This window comes from Sciurus carolinensis, chromosome 1, assembly GCF_902686445.1.
Source record: "Sciurus carolinensis chromosome 1, mSciCar1.2, whole genome shotgun sequence".
Taxonomy (NCBI): Eukaryota; Metazoa; Chordata; class Mammalia; order Rodentia; family Sciuridae; genus Sciurus; species Sciurus carolinensis.
The window spans coordinates 191,712,142-191,724,922 of NC_062213.1; the positions used below are offsets into that span (position 1 = coordinate 191,712,142).

The 12,781-nt window shown below is 55.5% G+C and overlaps 1 pseudogene; it reads left to right on the plus strand.

Moving 5' to 3' along the window:
- The first annotated feature begins 11,638 nt into the window (after window positions 1-11,638).
- LOC124965879 (protein FAM204A-like) lies at window positions 11,639-12,476 on the plus strand (annotated as a pseudogene).
- Window positions 12,477-12,781: the final 305 nt, after the last annotated feature.

A 12,781-nucleotide genomic window follows, 5' to 3' on the forward strand; every position in this document is an offset into this window, starting at 1 on the left:
CTGTCCGTGGTGCTCCAGAACCAAGAGCCCCAGTTCCCAACGGCAGAAGAGCTCCCAGAGAGCAGGGCATGTCCCCACCCCACAGCCTTACAGACTGGCATCCTCCGCGCGCCAGGTAGCTTCTGGGCCAGCGGCCCCAGCAGGTGGGGAACAGAAGCAGGAAGCGACTTCCCAAGGAGGCCCAGCAGGTAAGCCGCAGAGCCAGTGCTCTTTGTCCCCTGTGTTATGCTGTCCCCAGCCCAGCCTCACAGGAAACAGATTCTGGGTCACACTGGCCAGACTGGGCATGAGGACCAGCTTCTGGAGGGCAGCCTGGCAGGTGCCACTTTGGCAGGGCTCGGGGACCTCTGGGGCTTAAAAAGCCTGCTTTGAGGTGCCACCACTTGGGAATGCTTCCCACGCAGGCCCAAGGACCTCAGTGCCACGGCGACCACGGCAGCCTCATTTGAAATCGGAATGCCCAGGATGACGAAACCTGGCAGAAGAGCATGGGATGCCCATGGTAAGCCCAGTGGCTCAGGAGGCTGAAGCAGGAGGACCATGAGTTCAAAGCCAGCCTCAGCAACTTAGTGAGGCCCTAAGCACCTCAGGGAGACCCTGTCTCTAAATAAAATATAAAAGGGGCTGGGATGTGGCTCAGTCCCCTGAGTTTCACCCCTGGAACAAAAGAAAAAAAGGAAAGAAAACAAATTCTTCAAGTGAGTTAAAAATGAGGTTGAGTTCTACGTGCCGCATGGAGACGGGTCCCTGACATGTGGACACCAAGGGGCGCAGTTTCCCTTGGCAAGGAAGAGGACACGTGCCTGCAGGGAGCCACACCCAACGCCGGCAGAGGGAGAGACTTGGGGGACGGAAAGGGCTCAGCGGTTTACTTGTGTGCTTCTGAATTACGGCATTCGTTCCAGTGAGCTCCTTCCATGTTGTGGAGGGAAGAGAGGAGAGCCTGTTCCCAGGTTTGCGGGAGACTTCTCGGGTCTCCTGGGACTCGGCTGGCTTGCCCTCCCCTGGTGAGTGAGGGAGGGGACAGTCCAGGAGCCACAGAAGCCCACCTGCGTGCTGCAGATGCTGGAGAAGGAGGGCGAGGGAGGAGTCCAGGCCCGGGCAAGCCCACCCTGCCTGGTGGGGACCCAAGGCCCCTCCGCATCATCGGCCTTCCGCTCCCAGGGTCTCAGGCTCAAGCTCAGCAGGTAGAAGGACCTAGACGAACGGGAGGGCCGGGGGACAGAGCATCACAGGCGGCTGCCGGGGAGGCGCAGGGAGGAAACCCTGCAGCTGCGACTCGCAAGGGGGCCAGATGCGATGGCCCTGCTGGTTAGGAGAAAGGACTGGACCCCCGGGGACAGCCCATCAGTGTGCAAAGTTGAGCTCCTGTCAGGAGAAGCTGCCGGTTCAACTGCCCGTGGTGGCACCAGCCACCTTGAAGGGGAGGGAGTAAGTGCCCGTCACCAGGGCGGAGCAGCTGAGGCTGGAGGCTGCCTGACAGGGACGCCGCCGCAGAGCTGATTCAGCCCCAGGACAGGCGTCCTTCCGCCCTGACCGCCCATGACCCTCCAGAACTGTGGGCTTTACAAACCTCTGTGCTCTGAGACTCACCCGGCCTGTGGCGTTCGGGCATAGCTAAGATGGGCCACCCAAAAGGTGACAAAGGAACACCACGGTGAACTACCACCTCCCTGTGGCCTGAGTTCCCAGGCTGTCCCACCCACCAGGCTGCACTCACCGAGCCTCGTGGAGCCTGTCACACTGCTCAGTGCTGCTCCTGAGAACGAGGACCTTCCACAGCACCCAGAGCGACCGTCAGCTTCTGGAGGGTCGCACCGACCACACGGGGCTGTTCCCGTTCCGTCCTGTGCCTGCACTCCCAGCTGCTGGTTTAACGATGCATGGTGGCTTTGTGCCAGTTCCTGTTCTCATTCCTACTCCTCCGCCTGGGTCCTCTGTGTCCCTGTGGTGCCTCAGCCCAGCTGCACGTCCACCAGGTTTCCCTGCCACGGCCGAGGCTGCGATGGACCTCGCCCCAGCTGCGCCCGGTGCCAGCCCTGCTCAGAATCTGCTCTGCGGCCCCTCAGCTGGTCCCCTGTGCACATGCAGTGTGACTGCCAGCAGCGCCTGGCCACGCGCATTGCGGACCCACCCCCAGGAGCTGCAGTGCTGCTCCTGCCATCCAGGTACCAGAACTCTGGCTGGTCCCCGATGCACCCCCAGGGATCTGGTCTATGGGTGAATATTGCTAGAACTGAGAGTCACAATTGTCACTTGGTCACAGACTTGGTCCAGCTGCCTGCCTTTAGCCACCTCTGTTCTACAGAAAGCAAAGGTTCAGAGAGGTTGAACAAGCTGTCCAATGCGACACAGTCTGAAAGACGAGAGCTCGTCCACCAGCGTGAACGCGTTCCCACTCTTGGGACCAAGGACACGGCCACTGGCCAGTGCAGCCTCACTCTGCAAACTGCTTGCTCTCCCCCTTTCTCGAGGCTGTCCCTCAACTCTGCCGCTGACCCCTCCCCACGTGGCCTCAGGTCGGAGGTCACCTGCTTGGGAGGCCGGTGCTGGCCACCTGGCCCCGCAGCCCAGCCTCCCAGCAGCTGTCACCAGTCCTGCACCTGCTCTCCTTGAGGCTGCCCCGCCCCTCTGGCCTGCAGTTGAGTGTCAGGCTCCAAGCACCCGGATGTAACCCCAGGCAGCGGGACCTCCTTTGGGCGTTTTCAGTGTTTCTTGAGAGGGGCGTGGCGTGGAAGTGGCACCCCAGGTGTTTAATTCAGGGATAAAATTCACTGCACTTTACAGTTCACGTGATGTTTTCACGACCACAACTCAATCCACCAAAGCCTGCAAGGAGGCCACTCTCGTGCCTGCTGGAGCCGAGCAGATTCAGGCCCAGAGAGGCGGAAGGATCTGTCCAAAGACACGCAGCAAGAACGTGAGAGCTGGGGCGCAAGCCCAGATTTTGCTGACTACAAACCCCTTATTCTTCCACATGACGTCATGAGTGCCATCCCCAGCAACACGCTTGGGGCTGAGTCTCCCCTTGTGAGGACGCTGCTCTGAATCCTTTATCCTGCTGGCCCATTGTGGCTGTGATCAGCATCCACGTTAGGGACTAATAATTCCCTGCTGGGGTCAGTCTTCCTTGGGTTCAGAGTCTGTGGCAGCCTTTCTGTGTGAGCTTGGGGGAGTCCCTTCACCTCTGGGCTTTGGTTTCCTCATCTATAAAATGGCACAATTACCATCCCCACAGCCTGTGACAGAGCAAGAGTCCAGTGAACAGGGGCTGGGGATATAGCTCAGCGGGTAGAGTGCTTGCCTAGCATGCCCGCGGCCCTGGGTTCAATCGCCAGCACCACACACACACAAAAAAGAGTCCAATAAATGGACTAGTATTCTTCTTATTTTATTTATATGCACATATTAAAATATTTCCAATACAAAAATAGACCCTCCGTACATTCTAGTAATGAGATGGTGAATAAAGCTCAGAAGCTCCTGGCAACCACGGGCTGGTGGGTGAGAGACTCGCAGGCCTTTTTGCCTCACCTGGAGGGCCGCAGGAGAGAAGCAGGCCCGAGGAAGCGGGTGGGAGGCGGTGCCCTCCCGCGTGGCTCTTCCCTGGCTTGATTCCCCGGCTCAGAGCTTTACCTTTCCCGGAGCGCCTTCCCTCCAGCCTTCTGCTGGGTCCTGACGGGTCTGGGATACACACAGCAGGCCATGCTCCCAGTTTGCAGATGGAAAAACTAAGGTTCCAAAAAGGAAATGGCATCTGCCCGAGGAAACAGGAGGAAGAAGGGGCCACCTCCCACATCTGGACCTTCTGCTTCTGGGATCACCACCCTCCAGGGACCGATGCTGTGCAGGGTTTCCTTGCTGTTCCTGGGGTTCATTCATTCTACCTTTGCCAGGCCCCCAGAGCAGCCCTCCTGCTGGGAGGAGACCCGTTCCGGGGAGCCCCATGCAGTTTGCATTCCCACAGGGCATTTGGGAAGGTCCAGCTGCTCCCTCCCGGTGTGGCGCTTGCTCTCTCGCTGTCCCCGGGGAGCCCTTTAGGACGGGACCGGGACGGGAGAGGAGCTTCATGCCTGCCCTGCTCACAGTTCAGGGGGCCTTCTCCGAGACACGGGTGCACAGACGGAGGGAAGCTCGGGCCCGGCCAGGAGCGACGGGGTGGGCCGCGTCCCGTCCTAACCCCAGACACCCCGCGCCTGAGCCGCCCGGCTCCCGGGCAAAGCGAGATGGTGCGACAGGAAGCGCGGCGCTGCCAGAGGCTCAGCCCCCATTAAAAAGGCCCCCGCGCCCGAGGGTCGCTTCCTCCGGCACCGCGAGGTGTTTACTTAACATCTGGCCGAACGCAGGCGAGAAGCCCGGGCTGCGGGCGGCGGGCGCGAGAGAAGGGCGGAGAGGAAACCGAGTGCGAAGTGGGGTTTTATGGGCGGCTTTAGGGCGCTAACGAGGGCGACTCCGGAAAGTCTGGGAAGGGGGTCGGCGGCGGCCGCTGGCACGCGCGGGCCCCACGCGCGCAGAGAGCGGCTCCCAGAAAAGAGGTGACCGGGTGGCGCGGGGGGACCCCAACCCTGCGAGGCAAAGGGCTCAGGCCACGCAGGAGGGGCCCCTTGCGCGGACTCTTCGCCATCGGGGGCCTCGGGCAGCGGGGGACAGACGCGGCCGCTGCGGGGGCTCAACTCGGAGCCCCAGGACGCACCTGCTGGGAGCGCCCGGGCCACCTCCTTCCCGTGGGGCGCGGGGGTTGGCCTGGACCAGACAGGTCGCTGCCACCCACACACGCACACGCAGACCTACACACACGCACGCCACTCCGTTTCTTTTCCTCTGGGGAAGGACTCAACCCCTAGCCACGTCCCCGCCGTGCGCCACCAGGACCCTGCAAAGCTGTCTGCGTGCTGCCTGGCGGGGACTCGGCTAATGGAGCGGTCGCCTCTCTGTTCTCGCGGGCAGGGCCCTGGGGAGGGAGGAAGGCAGGAGGGAGCCAGAGCGTGACGGAGGGAGAGCGAAGGGCCAGCGACACTCCCGAGCCCCAGGCCAGCCGGCCTCGCCACCTGGAGGGGATGAGGGTTCGCCCGAGCCTCTGGTGTGGGGCCCGGAGTCACTACTGGTCACCAGGATGGTGGCGGGGAAGGAAAACTGGATGTGGATGAGGGAAAACGGGACCCTGCGAGGCTGGGGTCAGCCCATCACCCCTGAGCATGGCGCAGGGAAAATTCGCCTTCTGTCACCAGGGGAGGACTGGAGCTGGCCGGGGAGGCTGTGCGCCTGGAACCTGGACCCGCGCGCACCAGGGACCACGGTGCGCCTCCGTTTCCTCCGTCCCTGGAGTCAGGGGTCGCACGTCCACAGACTCGTGGCTCAGTCCGAAGCTAGGAACAGACTTGCCAGCGGCGTCCCCGCCCCACACGGCAGCCTCCCTCCCGCTGAGCTTCACCGGTGGCAGCAGCCAAGAATTCCTAAGCCTCTCCCTCCAAAACAAACAAACCCAAGGAGTCGCGTTTAAGTGTCTTTTTGGTCTGCTGCCCAGCCTTTAAGCCCAGCCTGATCTTTTCTAGAAGGGTCTCAGGGAACCAAGGCGTTGCCTCACCTGACGATGGAGAAACCGCCTCGGGGCTCTGCTGCCCAGCGAGGAGTTATCGCTGACCTGGTGATGGAGAAGCAACCTGCGCCAGGTGCCAGGCGCTCCCACGCTGGGAAAAGAAGCCCTGTGTGTTGACCGGTCACTGTGAGCTTCTAGAGAATGATCCGAAGGTGGCTCACTGGACTCCACCAGGGCGTCCTGCAGGGAGATCAAGTAGGGTAGGAGAGACGAAATCCTGCCGTGTCTGTTTCCAGTTCTAGGAGTGCCAAATCTCAGCGCACTGCAGGCAGGTAATGATAATAGTCCTTACGCAGCATCTACTGTGTCCCAACCACAGCTCCAAGGGCTTCATGCACAGTAACTCATTAACCTGAATGCAGTTTAACCCACGCATCATCATTGTCTTCCCAGTTTTGAGAAGAATGAGGCACAGAGCAGTCAAGTAAGCTGCTCAGGGTCACACAGCCAGCGAGTGAAGAGCTGGGATTTAGGTTGTCAGTCCTCCCCTAATGAGGCCTTGACAACTCTGTCCCCTTGACTCAGAGGCCTCCGGTGCTTCCTGTCACTTTAGGCTCACTACAGCTTCTCTGGGGCTCCTTGTCTGACTCAGGTGCTGTAAGAACAGTGCTCTAGTTTAGGTCTGGGCTGTCTCCCAGAGCCCCTTGGCTGCAGCTTGGTCCCCAGCTGGTGACACTATTGGACGGAGGTGGAAACTTTAAGAGGTGGGGCCTGGTGGGAGGTCTTAGGCCATTGGGGGGCTTACCTCAAAGAGGGCTGGGGAACCAGGTTCTTTTCTTTCTTTTTCGAGTCCCAGCTATGAAGCGAGCAGGGTTTGGTTTGGTTGGGCTTTTTCACCACGGGCTGCCACCATGATTTGCTGCATCGCCACAGGTCCAAAAGCACCACGGTCAGCGAATTAGACTGAAACCTCCAGACCTTTGCAGACCAAAATGGCCCTTCTGTCTTTATGAGTTGGTGCCGGAGGCATTCGTGACAGTAAGGAGAGGCTGGCCAGCCTGGCGGTGGAGGCAGCAGAGGAGGCTGAGAGGCCGTTCAGTCCCTTGCCTTGCAGGTGGCAGAGGTTTGCTCTCACACAGGCACAGGCCCTATAGGCCGCAAAGCCCTTCCCTGTCACGGACACCGCCGTGCCCCACAGTGTTGGGCTGGACAGGTGAGGAAACTGAGGCCCAGAGACAGGAGGGGCCAGGACCTCGAGGGGAAGGGGTCAGCCAAGGACAGTCCTGTGCCCCTCTGGCCCTTGTCTGGCCCCCTGTAGACGGTGAGCACTGGTCCTGAAATCCTGTCTCCTTCCACACGCGCAGCAGAAAGGGGAGCCCTCCAGGGACACCCGTCTGAGAATGGGGTGGACGCCAGAGCCCACCAGGTCCCCCGCACCACAGGGCCTGGGCGGAGTTGTCACACCACCCTGGAGCCACACCTTAGAATTCTGAAAATAAGCAGTGGCCTGACACCTGGTGGGGACACACCCACACGGTCACAGGGCAGATCTGGGGCGTGAAACTGGGTGATTTCTATTTCCTTCTTTGTACTTTCCCACAGTTCCCAAATTTTTCTGTGGTGAACACGCCTCACTGTTAGAATTGGAAAAATATACGTCCTGCACATCCAGGAGAAACCAAGGCCAGCGCTGGGGACGCTCCACCCAGTGAGTTCCCACTGCACCAGCCTCGTCCACCGAGGAGAGGAGACGGGAGAGCAGGAGGGCTGGCCTGGCCAGGTGCCCTCCAGAGCTGCCTCCACTGGTTCCTTAATCCTCACAGCTGCCTAGAGTTTAGCCATCTGGTCCTCGTTGTGCCCACAGGGACGTGGCAGAGCTAAAACTGAACCCAAGACCCGCTTCTCACAAATCCCTGCTTCTAAATACAGGTGATCAACAAATATATGAAAAAGTGCTCAGCATCCCTAGTAATTAGAGAAATGCAAATTAAAACCACCCAATTAGAATGGCCATTATCAAGAACACAAGCAATAATAAGTGTTGGCGTGGATGTGGGGGAAAAGGCACACTCATACATTGCTGGTGGAGTTGCAAATTGGTGCAGCCACTCTGGAAGGCGGTATGGAGATTCCTCAGAAAACTTGGAATGGACCCACCATTTGACCCAGCTATCCCACTCCTTGGTTTATACCCAAAGGACTTAAAATCAGCATACTACAGTGATGCAGCCACATCAATGTTCATAGCTGCTTAATTCACAATAGCTAGATTGTGGAACCAACCAGGATGCCCTTCAATTGACGAATGGATAAAGAAACCGTGGTATATATACACAATGGAATATTACTCATCCATAAAGAATAGTAAAATTATGGCATTTGCTGGGAAATGGATGAAGTTGGAAAATATCATGCTAAGTGAAATAGGCCAAACCCAAAAAACCAAAGGCCGAATGTTTTCTCTGATAAGTGGATGAAGATATATAACGATGGGAGGTGGCAGGGGAAGAGAAGAATGAAGGAACTTTGGATGGTGTAGAGGAAAAAGGGGTGGAAGGGTGTGGGAATGGAAAAACAGTAGAATGAAACAGACAGTATGACCCTGTGTATATGTATGGTTACATGAATGGTGTGAATCTACATTGTGTACAACCATAGAAATGAAAAGTTGTGCCCCATTTGTGTACAATGAATCAAAATGTGTCTGTAAAAATAAGAAATATTTTAATAAAAACAAAACAAAACAAAACAAATCCCTGCTTCTTCTCATCTCAGTACCTTTCCATGAGGTCACCAGACATGTGACTTCAAAGCCAGTCTGGTTTGAAAACATCCGGAGGACTCTTCATGAGAAGGGTCTCCAGTGCCCCCATGGCAGTGTCCCCAGGTGTCCCTCAGGGCAGCCCAGGCGGCGACTGGTGTACATTGATCCTATGCTCAGGACAGAGGGTCACTCTTATGTCCCCTGTGTGATGTCTGGCCGGGTGGCATTAATGGGACGGGCCTTGGTCTGCCCTGTCCTTGCCAGGAGCTCTGAATGTTGTCCTTTGGGAAGCACGAACCACAGCAGGGGGAGATCCTTGGACTCAGAGGCCATGGCAGGTGGATTCCTAAGAGCCTCACACGAACAGGAAGCCACACGTGAGACGCTCACGTCGTGTCAGCTGCACAGTGAGCAATTCACGCCTCGGCCGCCTGAAGGAGGGACGAGACGCGATTCGCTGACCTTGGATGAAAGTGGTCGCCAGCCTCTGGATGGCCCCGTGGTCCCCGCCTCCTGGTAGTCTGGTGAAGCCCCTTCTCATCTGAATGGGGTTGCTTGGTGACCAAGAGAAGATTATGGAAGTGACCAGGTGTGACTTCCAAGGGCAGGTTATAAAAGATGTGGCCGCTTCTGCCTTGGTCTCTTGATCACCTACTCTGGGGGAAGCCAGGTGCCATGTCAAGCAGCTCTGGAGGGCCCTGTGGAGAGGAACGGGCTTCCTGCCCACTGTCGTCCTCTTGGGGATGGATATCCTCAAGCCCCAGCCAGGTGGCCGCAGCCCTGGGTGACTCCTTAACTGCAGCTGGTGGAGGGTCTCAGCCAGAGCCCCCAGCTGGCCGCCTTGGGTTCCTCGCCCACAGACGCCTGGGAGAGGACCGAGGTTGTGTTAAGTCACCAGTCTGGGGGTGATCTGTCCCGCAGCAGCGGATAAAACAGACGCCTCGTCCCAGGGACCACACAATGGCAGTGAGAGCCACCGGCTGCTGCTCAACAGAGTGACGTGGTGTGGAGCAGACGCAGCAGACACCCAGCGACATGTTAGGATTTTATTGATGCAAAGATCAAAAACACTTGAAATGAATCTGTGACGTCAGAAGTCACAGTAGTGATTCCTTTTGCAGGGGGAGGGTTCTGTCAGGATGGGGGGCCCGGGGCTGTCCTCTCGCCTGGTCTGGGGGCCAGCCACAGGGGTGTGCTTAGTTAGCCAAAATCCACGCTGTCCCTGATGTGCACGCAGGAGCCACGCAGACCATTGGGTCTTAAATATTTAACTATTGTGTATTTCAATTAAAATGCTTGTTCCAACTTCAAAATGTTTTAAAGTGATCATTTTACACTCGCTCCAGAAAATCTGGATGCCCGGGGTTCCGGCTATGCTGGGGGAAGGGGCCTCGCTCGGGAGAGTCGGTACAAATGATTTGCAGCCTGCAAACCCCGGCACGGGGAAGGCAGGCGGAGAAAGGGAGCGCTGGTGTTGGGAGGCAGGGATTCTGGGGAACTTTAAAATAGGTAAGGATACCACTGAAGAATGTGTCCTACTGCCTTGTTACAGAGAATGAAGAAAGGACAGGGGACATAATACGTTTCCACAAGGTGTCCTCAAAGGAGGAAGCTATTTATTCACCAAAAACGTGGCCCCCGCAAGCTCCGCTTCCCAGAGAGCCTACTCAACGTTCCGGTGTGCTTTCTCCAGCAGAATCCCTTACTGAAAACACCGTTTTCATTAGGGCAGAAAAGTGGAGGTCCCTTGGCAGGTGCCCCAAGGAACCAGGCCTAAGGGAAGCCACGCCCCGCAGGGAGAGAGGGTGGTGGCCACCGGGAGCCACCAGCAGTGAGCATCTCTGGCAGAGGAAGAAGGAAATTTGCCAGCCCAGAGGATCCTTCCTGGGGCTGAAGCTGAGCAGACACATCGCCCTCAATTCCCACATCGGCTGCACACTCAGGAAGCTGTGGGGAGGACTCTCAGGTTGCACGGAGCAACTCAGGGTTTCATGGTCGCTTGTGGATCTGGTTTCCTTGTGAAGCCACCAGCTCTGCTTGGCAGCCCTTCCCAGCTCCGACCCCTTGCTCAGAATCCTCTGCGGTTCCCCTCTGCTCAGGACCCCACAGCGCAGACTCACACAGTGTCCCCGAGGGGGCCCTGGAGAACAAGTCCAAGCCACCATGCACCCAGCACCGTGTCACCTCCGGCCTCGGGGCCAAGCCCCCATGGTGTCCTTCCCCTGGAGCTCCCTCACCCACCGATCTTCACAGGCAAGGGCTCTCCGCTTCAGAGCTGAGGAAGAGCCGCAAAGGAAGGTCTGACAGAAAAATAAGACTCCGGTATGATCAAAACACACGCAAAACTCACAAGCAAGCAACTGGGCAGCAGATACCAAAAGCAGATGGCTGGAGTCCTTAATTTAGAAAGAACCCACATAAATCGATAAAAAAAAATAAGTCAAAGGTATTCATGCATCGGAAAGCAAAGGATACAAACGATAAGAGGTAAACGTAAATGGCTGGGACTGGGGATGTAGCCCAGTGGGAGAACCAAACACTATCAGCCTTTGTGAGGTCCTGGGTTCAAATCAAGCACCACTAGAAACAAAGAAACAAACATACAAATGGCCAATAAACATTTGGAAGATGGAGAAGGTGCATCTCTCGAAGGGTCAACCAAGTGCAATAATAGAACATTAAGTCAGAAAGGATACCCCTCTTTGCTAGCCAAAGCACAGAAAGATGGCACATGCCCAGGCACCAGGGGTGTGTATGCTGGGAAATAGATCTGCCAGTCACTGAGCAGATTTATTGAAATCCTAAAAAATAAATAAATAAATATTTCCTACTTTTTGTAGTTTTTTTTTTTTTTTTTTTTTTTTTTGCGGTGCTGGGGATTGCACCCAGGGCCTTGTGCATGCCAGGCAAGCACTGTACCAACTGAGCTATCTCCCCAGCCCTTTTGTATGTTTTTTAAAAAAACATTTCATAGCAAACTTTTGGGGAGCTAATTTGGTGATACTTGTCCATGTCTCTCAAAGGTTCACACTTCCGATTCGTGTTTCTGATGATCTCTTCTGGTGCCCAGATGTTGAAATACAGCCAATGATATATGCACAAAGATGACCCCAGGGGTTAAATGTGTAATAAGGGGAAGCCAGCAACAGCCCCAACACCCTGTGGTCAGGAAAGGGTGAGGCAATCAGGGGGTCCCTGTGACTGGAAGCACTGAACAGACAGCCTTAGGGACATCGGGAGTCCTGCGTGAGAGGGACCACTTCCCGGCCAAAGAAAAGACATGGCGTGGACCGCTGCCTCCTGGCCTAAAAGAAAGGGACGTGGAGTGAATTCCGAAGATGAAGCCACCCCGGAGGTCTGGACTAACTGAGAGGAAGATAGACGGGGGGACCACGAGAGAAACAGAACTATCCAATCTCCCAGCAGAGAGCCCCAAAACGGAAACAGAGGCCGATGCGAATGCATGTGAAGGGTGCCCTTCTGGAATTCCCTTAAATTCATGGAAGAAATTTCAAGAATTGCCTACAAAAACATTCTGAACAGAAAACCTCAACCTCAAGATTCAGAGGGAAAAAGAGAAAATGTTCCAGAAAAGATAAATTGAAGAATGAAAAAGTATCTTACAGTGGATGGTCCTTCAATGAAACCCATTGGGAGGAGCTCACTCAGCACTTGGGAGTCGAAGATAGAGTTGCTACACAGAAAAAGGGTGCGTGCACACCTGTGATCCCAGCAACTCGGGAGGCTGAGGCAGGAGGATCATACATTTGAGGCCAGCCTCAGCAACTTAGAGAAACCTTAAGCAACTTGGTAGAACCCTGTCTCAAAATAAAAAATACGAAGGGCTGGGGATGTGGCTCAGTGCTAAAGTACCTCTGGGTTCAGTCCACAGTTCAAAAAAATAATAATAAAAAATGAGAGATTGACAAGTCAGACCTTGAAAAGATATGACGAGACTGCAGGAAAGTAGGCTCTTGAGAGGGTTGAAGAACTTAGTAACCAGCCTGCCACTCGAGAGTTTGGTGTAAATGTCGTCAAAGCGATTGCTGGCCTCAAGTTTGTCAAAGCTAAAAAGGAGGCTGAAACTTCTAGGCTACTTGAAGAAAGAAGAAACCTGCCCTGGAGTTCAAAGCAAAGAAGACATGGGAAACAGAAAACAGCTTGAGCTCTCCATGATCTGCCAGAGTTCTCCAAGACTCTGCGCTCAATTTACTGACAAGATTTCCCTGTTTGGCTTAAACACGTCGGGAAATTGAGAGGAGGAGAAAGAACTAAAACTTTGGAGTTGATTATCAACTCTTTTCAGTCTTTTTCTAAGGAATTCATTCTATCGAAGTTAATGAAATAAAGCATTTTGTTATTTGTGCAAGAAATCTAAGCATACCTAGAAGAAGAAAAGACAGGATTTCATCTATTTATTTCTAGAGATGGATGGTATAAAATCAGTTCTACGCGGGTGTTGGGCACAGCGTAGCCTGTGA